Source organism: Panthera uncia, assembly GCF_023721935.1.
Source record: "Panthera uncia isolate 11264 chromosome A3 unlocalized genomic scaffold, Puncia_PCG_1.0 HiC_scaffold_12, whole genome shotgun sequence".
Classification (NCBI taxonomy): domain Eukaryota; kingdom Metazoa; phylum Chordata; class Mammalia; order Carnivora; family Felidae; genus Panthera; species Panthera uncia.
Window position 1 is genome coordinate 36,523,563 of NW_026057579.1, and position 10,639 is coordinate 36,534,201.

At 43.4% G+C, this 10,639-nt stretch overlaps 1 non-coding gene across 1 annotated transcript; it reads left to right on the top strand.

The window, feature by feature from the left end:
• Positions 1-9,847: 9,847 nt before the first annotated feature.
• Positions 9,848-9,954, top strand: LOC125937815 (U6 spliceosomal RNA). The gene has a single exon (XR_007462506.1). It is a non-coding gene; the product is annotated as a U6 spliceosomal RNA (small nuclear RNA).
• Positions 9,955-10,639: the final 685 nt, after the last annotated feature.

Below are 10,639 nucleotides of genomic sequence, written 5' to 3' on the forward strand. Positions count from 1 at the left end.
CAGTTATCTGGTGCACCACAACTAAACATACAAAGGAAACAGGGTGTTAGATGCTACAAACACCAGGCAATTTCCCATTACCTCAGCTGATCAATTTCTCCAGCATGACAGGTAGAATTTGGGCCACGTGGAAGAATGGATTCTATACTATCCTCCTTATAATGAGAGGGACACTCTGTCCTTATATGAATAAACACAAGAACATCATTTCAGAAAATAAAGCCAAGGAAGGGGGAGGGGAGGGCAACAGAAATCTTAGAGCCAGATTGTGGAATAAAACCAATCTTAAATAGTTTGCAAGACACGGGCATTTCATCGTCTTTTATTTATGGATTTCATTACAACGGGATGCTAACATCCCACGCACTGTTAGAAACCCTATAATTGGTCTTCAGGAGCACATGGGCCACGAACCAGAAGGTACTAGGTGAATTAGCTGCCTCAGCTCAAGCCTTAACACTTGGCGTGCTAACTGGCTGGATGTGTTTGGGAGTCATTTCCCATTCGCTTCCAGATCCTGCCGGGACCGATCCGGGACTCGGGAGACATTAGCCAGTATGAATAGAAGTCCTTATTTCTGCTATTATTGCCTCCTAATGTGGAAACAATGCTTATTTTCATTAGACCCTGAAGGAACCCATTTTCTCAGGCAGCGCAGAGGCACCTGCTAAATCATTCAGCATCAGAAAGGTTAAATATTCATCTCTGGTTTGCATCGTAATAATATGCCTCCCAGAGTCCGCTTCTCCAAGAGGAATTGGCTCCCACACACTGACTGATGGAGGCTTTGGAAATCTGAAAGTTATTCCCATGACAGCAACATTTTCTTTGGCCCGAAGATCTGCAGACTGGACACAAAAGCTCTCTCCTGGTGGGGGTCAGACCAAATCAGGGTCTGTTGCACGTGACAGGCAGGGTACAGGCTCCCACAGGGTCTGAGGTGATGCGTGCGATGCCCTCAACGTCCAGTGACCAGGCATTTCACTTCAGCAAAATTGGGAAGGAAGTCTGGGAACAAGTACCACACAAAGTCAAGACCGTCAGTAGCACTTTCTTGTCAGACTGCACTCAATCCAACTTTGCATCACCTGGAGCCGGGTCAGCTCCTCCCCGGGGTCCACGGGTGCTCCTCTCCCTCACTTTTTATGATCCAGGAACATGGAACCCGTTTTATTTCCTCTCACACACTCTGGGATTTCTCAGCTCCCCGTCTCTGCCAGAAATGCACTCCCGTCCTCTCTTGAAAACACTCAACTGAAAGTCAGCCCTGAGAAGTTGGCTTGGATGCCGTGTCTTCTAGAAAGTCTTTCCCTATACATTTTCTTTTCCCAAATCTCCTAGAATATGTGCTTCTTCCTCCATCCTTCTATATTATTTCCGAGTATTTATGTAGACATCTTACCCAGTAGACTTACTTCCAGGGGCAAGAACTTTTCTGTTCGTCTCTCTCGACTAATCGTGGAAGAGAGTAGAATGAGTGAATCATTGAGTGAATGAATGAATGAATGAAATGCCACAAAAGACTGACACACGACACCACTAATAGCAATAATGATAAGGATGATGACGGTATTGAAGAACAATGGTGAAAATGTGTGAGACTTTTCATTAAGCACAGAGGACCATATAATCCTGTGTCGTCATCTTGCCGTAGAAAGAGAGTTTGCTTCTGTGGTTGCTAACAGAGTTATTCATCAGTAAACCTATGAGATTAACTGTGGTACCTGGGGCTCTCTAAGGAAATCGCGAGGCACAGATTCCATACCTGCACCAGCCCTTTGGCATGAGTATCTGTCTTCTTTTCTACCTTTTCCAACGCTTAACCTCTTTCTGCTTTTCGCTCGGATTTTCCCAGAATTGTCACCAGGTGGCTCGGCACAGGTGCGGAGGTCCGAGTCAGAGCTTGTGGACGGGAGCCGGTGTCTTGAACCTCGTCCCTGCTCATCACTCTGAATGTAGGACGTGGACACAGCCGGGCAGCCAGGGGCTCACTCGTGGGTTGTCGTGTGCATTTGAGTGAGCTACTGAAGCACCTGTTCTCAGAACTGCTAAGTGGTCTGCCCGTGGTCACACTCAGTGAGTGCCTGTCACCACTGCTGTCTGCATACGGACATGCCTGAATGAGGCCAGCGTGGCCAGTGGAGAGGGCGAGGCGTGGGGTGCCACTGCTCTGTCCTGCTCTCGGTCACCTCCACCTCTAAGCTTCACTCTTCTGGGGTTTGGCATGAAATGATGGAAGGGGAAGGACCCTGGGTTCTAACGGGCAGTGCTTCTGTGGTGGTCACTGCATCGATGTGGCCACAAGCAAAAGCAGGAGCGATTTTGGTGGGTTTTCAGAAAGGCGGTTCAAATTCCAGAGCCCAAAGAAGGGCAGGTGAATCGGGGTTTCCCTGGATGTCCCACTTAAAAAATATGCTCTCGGCCAAGCCAGGGTGGAGGTCCCCGGCCTTGGCAACTCAGGCTGTGGCCACGTGTCACCTTTCTTGCACCCAGGAAGTCCTATGGCCACCCACGCCTCTTGCCACGTTCTCATTCAGATGCTAGGTTTCCCCTTGAGTTTCCCGGAAGGACCTGCCCCCTGGCAGAGGAAGGAGGGGCACCCATGAGGTAGACGAACTCCCAAAGCTCCACAGTTTAAGCCCCTATCGTTTTCGGTGCCGGCCGAGGTCAGGGGGGGTCACAGCCGAAGGGAAGGACTAAGGTTCCTCCAAGGAGCTTAGAGCTCCCTCCACAGAGCGTCTGAGGATAGATCAGTTATTTAGGCCACTTAGGAGAATTCTCTAAATATCATTGCTATGTCTTTGGAAATGCATCTGCACAGAAATAAATGACAGTTAACACATCGGTTCATCTTAGAAGGGTTTTGCTTTGCTTTTAATTTGTGTTGAGCATACATCGCCGTGTCTGGGAACACTGGAACCCATTCTAACTTTTCAAGCACGTATTTACATATGGTATTATTTGAGGGACAAATGTCACAACTACCAAACCCGATAAAAAGGTAACAAAGAAGTTATCTCTTTTTTGCTATCCATAAAAAACACATTCGCCTTGAGACGCACTCTTAGCAAAGTGTCACGTTATTGAGTCTAATAACTTCACAGAAAATATTCATTCAAAACAGAAGGGAGTGGGGAATACATGTTTAGTACTTACTGGAAAAAGTCCTTTCACTGCAAGAAATGAACTTCCCCCTATCTCTTTTCAACTGTCTGCTTTCATTAAACTACTCACAAGGGCAGACACACCCCCACGCCTGCACACACGCACATACTCCGTAACCAGTCGAAGGAAGCGGGCCATTTTGGCTGCTGGCAGGCCATTTTTGAGGGAGAACCACCATGGTTTCTGAGGTGAACACAGCAAGCACTCTTCTCCAGTCCATCTGCCACTGACCATTCACTCTTAGTTGCCAAATACATCCCTCTTCCTGACTGGGATCAATGGCCTGTGACAAAAATTAAATGCTGCCTTCAGCTTCCAGATTGAGTGATTTCAGGTCTTTTCCTCTGGAGAGCACCTGCAGGGCTGCTCCCTGACCTTGAATTTCAGGCTTCCAGGCTCGTCACAGGAGCAGCCAAAGGGAGAGTGTGTCGCCATCTTGTTCTGGCGTCCCCTGACTTCCCAACGCCCCCAAGCCACTCCCAGTGAGGGGAATACCTCAGAATACATGGAAAATACTGTGTCAGAGAGCTGCCTGGCCCACCGTATCCTGTGGTGTCTTTTCCGTCTTAAATTCTTGGGTTTCCATTCCAGTTCTACCCGAGCTACGGTCCGGGGGAAAAAATAACTTCACTCAAATATGAGGCGGTTATATTAAATTGGTCAGATCAGATTAAGGTCCAACTCGATTCTGAGTGACAAACCTTTAAGCTCTTTTTTTTTTAAAAACCTCCAATATATTACCTAATGAATGTATTCAAGGATAATCATTATTTCTCAGGCTAGCTAGGCAAATGCATAAATCTAAGCTTCCGTGGATTCAAAAATTTCTTAAATATTTTATGTCCTTGGGTTGAAGAAATCTTGGGACACAGAAAAGCACTTTCCCTGTTTCTGTTGTGTCCTTTACAATGATGGCCAAACAATGGGATCCTCAGCTCTGCACAAAAGGAGGCGCTGTTAGAGTTCCAGAAGGTGGGTTTGCTTCGACTTACCATTAGGCAACAGTCAAGGTCATCTAAACTGTGGAAGGTGCTACGTACTTTGTATGCCAATTGCAACTTTCAGGGACATTTCAGGCACAGGATTGATCTTGCCCACCGTCTGTAATAACTTCTATTAAGAAACGGCCAGAAATCAGATTTCCTCACTTAAATCATCTGGTTTTGACTAATTGCGCGTCTCAATCTCTGTGATGTTATTGCACAAACACACGAGGAACCTTACAGTTCTGTGAGGGAAGAGTCCATTTTACTGTAAGTTCTTGCATAAACAAGGGATAACGTGCAGCCGAGTGTCCATTTCCCTGCTAAAACTTCAGGACAGTGGCTCACAGAGCTAAGGTCAAACATCAGCGGACCGAGCAAAACCTTAATTTTATTTCTAGTGGGCTCTTTAATCAATGGCATGGATTCAATTTTCAAGCTGCGTTTTCAAAGGCCCATTTTTACCTAAGGCCTGGCTCAAACGCTCAATCAATAATCATTTAAATGTGCAGCTAATCTCCACAAGATAGTGATCTCGCTTTTGAGCCAGCATTTGGGTGATAGGAACAACTGATAGTTGTAATTGGTTTGCAATTTGAAAAATTAATCTTTGCTGAAAGGTTTTTTTTTTTTTTAATATTAAGAAGAATTAAATGGACTTTTTTTTTTTTTTTCCAGCAGGGCTGAGAGTGTCCTTAATATAAATTTCAGCTATCTTGGGTATCCATCACTCAAACTATTATTTTACATTAATAGGACATTCAGAAAGTACTAAGACAGACTCTTACTATTACAACCTCTGGACACAGCCGTGGAGGCCCTTTTCTCGGGGCACTTGACTCAGATTACTGTTAATGGGCATTTCTAATATACATAGTGACATGTGCCATGGGGACAGGGAAGGGGAAGGAGACCCAAAATAGATAAACCATTTAATGATTAATGGTGACCATTTCCTATGGAGAAAATAATTATTTTTTTACCATTTGAATCCTCAAAACTAGCTGCAGAAAATTGAAGTTTTGTGAAGGCTGATATTAAGAGCATGACTTGTTTAATGAATAGAGAAGGGTATGAAATATAGTGGGTGAAGTGATAACATGTGTGGGACGGGCCCAGAGGTGTCAGCACCAAAAACCCTACGGTTGAATTCTTCCTTGCTCCTGATCAGCTCGGAGGTACTCGCTCAAATGCCTCAGGTTCATAATTGAATTTGCCCTGGGTTATCTATCACTGCATCTCCAGGATCCAGAAGCGTCTCGGACACACAGTATGCACTCCGTAAATACCGTCTTTGTTGAAGATGTAAATGAATGAGTAAGGCAAATTAAATTCCCTGTCTGGGCCTCCCTGTTCTTATCATGGCAAGTATTGAGGCGGAGCAGATGACAATGTAGTAATTTAAGAAGCGACAGAGAAATCTTGCTGCCGCGTCAGAAACTTATTTCGGTAGGAAGCTGCGACACCAATCCCATCCTAACGCCACTAGGCTTGCAGAGACCACGCTGGGGAAGGATATATGTAGGTGTGCAAGAAAATAAGGAGAAATGTTGACAAAATACCTTTGTCTAAGTCTCAAAGAATTTTTTTTTTTTTTTGCCTGGCACATCGTGTCAGCAGATTCTGGTCTAATTGCTCTCCTTTGATCGCCAAGTCCTTCGGCTTCTGTTGATGTCCAGGCAACTCTGATCCCTGAACCTAGTTTGTCCTATCACTTCCGCGATGTTTCAGCCTCCCACTAGCCTGCGATTCCTTATGTTGAGCTCCACGGGTCTCGGAGATGGCTTCCCCTTGATTCGCAGTCACCAAAAGCACAGCTCGACACCAGAGCTACTAAAAAAAAAAGAAATTATTTGTGATTTGTGACATTTTTCTGAATAACTTCGTTTCACTATAGAGCTTCAGCAGCTCGAAGACTCTGAATCTATCACTCCCACTTTTCTCTTAGATGGACAACTTCTTATGATGGACAACTTTGCTCCCTTGGTGTTGCATTTCTAACAGGGTAACACCAGTGCTGACGGTCTGGGTGGGACTAAGGCTCAGGGATAGTATCTAGATTCCAGTCCTCAAGGAAATGGTTTGAGTTGCACGGGGAAGGATTTGCTCAGAAGGTTGTTCACAGAACCGTAGGTCTGTATGATATTCTGTATTTAACCAGTTAGCTGTGCTTACGGTTAGTTTACCAAGCACGATGCTAGGTGGTGAGGAGAGAGACAGCAGAGCCTCCCGTCATCGGACTTGCGGCCTTGCGGTATTAAAGCACAGCTGTGATCAGGGCCTCAGGAAGCACACAGGCATCTGACAGAACAAGGTGGAATGTAAGTTGTCAGGGAGGTCAGAGAAGGCTTCCCTGAGATCTGATGAAGAGCAGGTTGTGGATAGCCGAAGACGTCATGGGGTGGGAGGACATCCAGGCAAGGCAACGCGATCAGCAGCGCGAAAGCAACGGACGTATTTGTGGAGAAGAAAGCCACGCACATCCACGGACAGAGCAGGGCAGGGGAGGGCCGGGGAGGGCCGGGGACAGGAATAATGATGTATGTAATAGATGGCATTTATCGGTCATATTAGTATTATCTAACTTGAGTCCGCAGCAGTCTCTGATGTAATTATTGTCCTAATTCTAGAGGTCATGAAATTGTTCATGTCCTGTTCATGACAACTGAAATTGTTCATGACAACTGTTCAGTGTCACACGCCTCCATATTGGAGACCCATCTGACCTCTACCTTCAGTGTTGAGCCTTGGATCGGAACGGAGCGAAGGCTTGGAGGGGACATAGTCACACATTCACGTAGAAGGATTCATGTGGAAATGCGTATAGGGAAAAGGGTACCGAGGCAGGAGACAGAGGCGAGGGAAGTGTAGGGTGAGTAAGTCTAAGAAATTTGAGATCAACTTCGTAAATCCTGGGCCTCTGTCCAGCCTCATGTGGGTAGTGCGAGTCCCAGAGGAACCAGGGCAAACCACACAGGTAGCACGGAAACTCAACCTCTTTTTCTTTTTGGTTTTTGTTTTCCCGAATACGCATGCAAGCCTAAGGGGGAGAAATGTTACCTGATTGCAGGAAAATCTAGATTTCTTTCTTTTTTAGAGAAGAAATGCAGGCTCCTAAAATCTTCTAAATTTCATTCTCTCTTGAGTCATCTTGGTCCAAATTTACTATCACTTTTTCATCCATAATGAGATTACCCCCACCAGATTAGATAGCCATTCTGATTATTACCTGCTACGCTGTTCTTAGCTAAGAGTTTAACAGATTTTGCTTTTGATATTACTGGACGTGACTATACATACTCACGGAAGTAGGTTGGGATGGAGCTTCTGTATAATCATACTCAGATGTGCTCCCAGTTCTGATGTTTGCTTCTAGGTAAGAAGGTGAGTCATTTCTCACCAGCAAGCACAGCGTCATGGTAGGAATAACAGATTCTAAAAGTAATCGAAACACACCCTCTCAAATAATTTTTACAACAGCATCTCTGGATTAAAATAACAACCACAAGGACAGCAAAGACTTGGCAACTCACCTGTAATTATACCCGGGGCAAAAATGGAATTAAAAGATCGTATTCTCCATCACCAGTGATCAGATCCCTGTTCTCGGCTCTGGGCGCTCCCATTTTCCTTCCCATTGGTGGCTTTTCAAAGATCAAGTAACCCTGACGAGAGGTTTCCAGAGAAAACCCAGCTGCTGCCTCTGGCGATTTGGGGAGTGGTCTTCTCTGAGTGACCCGCTCATAACCAAGCCCAATGTTCTTCTGTATGAACGGAGTACTGCAATTTCCCCCTTATGAGTCATTTAAGATTGAATTCCTAAGATTTAATTTGAAGATTTCCACAAAGACATATCCGGAAAGATGGGAGATTGGAGTGAGAAACTACACTTGCATGATTTAAATTGAGTAGAGACAGCTAAGTCCCTTTAAGCTGTTAGCATTTTCCAAGGCTCAACAAACATCACCTTTCTATAAATAAATACACGCTTCCGTATTTAACATGTTGAAATAGGAAGAAGGTAAGTATAGGCAGGCATTGCCCAAAATATATTCTAAGAAACACTAGCCTGGAGAAACGCCCGGGGAAAAAATCTTCCTGAGCCGTGTGAATTTTAGTAAAACTGTGCTTATTATCCTTCTCGTAGAGACTTAAGGTAAACTTTAGCATAAAGAAGGCTCAATGGATTTCAATACAAAGGATCCTGTTTCAATATCTTAACCCAACATTTTCCCAGTAAATGCTTAAGATAAACAATTTTCAGGGGCGCCTGGGTGGCTCAGTCGGTTGAGTGACCGGCTTCGGCTCAGGTCATGATCTCACGGTCTGTGAGTTCGAGCCCCGCGTCGGGCTCTGTGCTGACAGCTCAGAGCCTGGAGCCTGCTTCCGATTCTGTGTCTCCTTCTCTCTCTGCCCCTCCCCCGCTGATGTTCTGTCTCTCTCTCTGTCAAAAATAAATAAACATTAAAAAAAAAGGATAAACAATTTTCATAACAATGGCTATTCCATGGAGCATCTTTTAAATAATGCCTTTGGAAGTGAAAATTATGAGCCATTGTCTTCATATATATATATATATATATATTCGTGAGTTCAAGCCCCGCATTGAGCTTTGCGCTGACAGTGTGGAGCCTGCTTGGCATTCTCTCTCCCTCTTTCTCTGCCCCTTCCCCACTCATGTTTTCTCTCTCTCTCATCAAATTAAAAAAAAAAAAAAGATTCTCTCTCTGTCTCCTTCTGCCCTTCTTCCCCGCTTGTGCACTCTCTCAAATAAAATAAAATGAAATAAAATAAGATAAAATAAAATAAAATAAAATAACATAAAATAAAAAATTATGATAATGAATAAATATATGGGCTCCTTTATTGGTGCATTAAATACCTAACAAGTTTTGGTGTTGTCTCTTCTATATTTTTTGAAGACAGAGACAATATTTTAAGATATGCAATGATTGTAATATGGTATGAAAATATCTATTATCCAACCTGTGCACAGGGTCACAAGGACTTTCAAATGCCTGTGGCCTGTTGACTATATTCACTTAATGTAAATTTAAGTTGGAGGCTAATGAAGATAGAAATGAATTATTTTCTATTCAAATGTATAGATCCCTCCTGAAATGAGGGATGTTTAGAAATAGATAAGGTATAGAATAGGAGGGCTTTTCTGCCAATTGTGAGTGTTTTGTCTTCACTGATCTAATTTTTTCTAATTTAAAGAAAAAACCATATATATATGGTATGAATGAGAAAATAACATATTATCTGCCATAATATGTATGTATAGGGGGTATACAGAGAAACATGCAGCTTTCTCTGATTAGGTTATACATTCTAAAGGCGAGTCTCCGTCTCGCACTTTATTCATATGTTTCCCACTGCCGTGTTCTGCAAATCACAGACGTCCAATAAATCCTGCTTTACTTAAAATCCTCCTTAACAGTTTTCCTGATGACTCACTCTAAGAACTATGTATCAAATATTAATCCTTGACATTACTTCTAAATCTAATTGTTTGTACAAGGAAATATACAGACGTAAAGGTGAAGATCTATGCACTTAGGGGTCCAATGCACTAATGGAGCATTGGGGACAAACTGCACAGGACAAGGCACAATAGGGAATTCTTTAAATAAATGATGATGCAGGCACATGATGGCACAGGAAACATTATGTAGTCATTAAGATCGTGATAAAGAGTGCTCACTTCGGCAGCACATATACTAAAATTGGAACGATACAGAGAAGATTTGCATGTCCCCTGTGAAAGGATGGCACGCAAATTCATGACGCGTTCCATATTTTTTACGTATGAATGGATAAAGAAGAGGTAGTATATCTATACAATGGAGTATTACCCGGCAATCAAAAGGAATGAAGTCTTGCCATTTGCAGCTACGTGGATGGAACTGGAGGGTATTCTGCTAAGTGAAATTAGTCAGAAAAAGACAAAAATCATATGACTTCACTCATGGGAGGACTTTAAGAGACAAAACAGATGAACCTAAGGGAAGGGAAACAAAAATAATAGAAAAACAGGGAGGGGGACAAAACAGAAGAGACTCATAAATATGGAGAACAAAGTGAGGGTTACGGGAGGGGGTGTGGGAGGGGGGATGGGCTAAATGGGGAAGGGGCACTAAGGAATCTACTCCTGAAATCATTGTTGCACTAGATGCTAACTCATTTGGATGTAAATTTAAAAAAAAATTAAAATTAAAATTAAAAAACGTTTTTTTTAAAAAGTCAAAAAAAAAGATCATGATAAAAAGTATGGAAAACACGGAGATATATTTACACCATGTTTAACTTAAGAAAGCAGTAATAGAGTGAATACGACCTGAGGCCAAATTTGTGCAGAATTACACACAAATTTAATGTGTAAACAGAGGTAATTTACAATTCATTCTTGAGTGACAGGCAGATTACTCCTGGAGAGGACAACCCAGCGGCCAAGCCCTAAGCAACACCCTCATCCTTGGACTTCACCA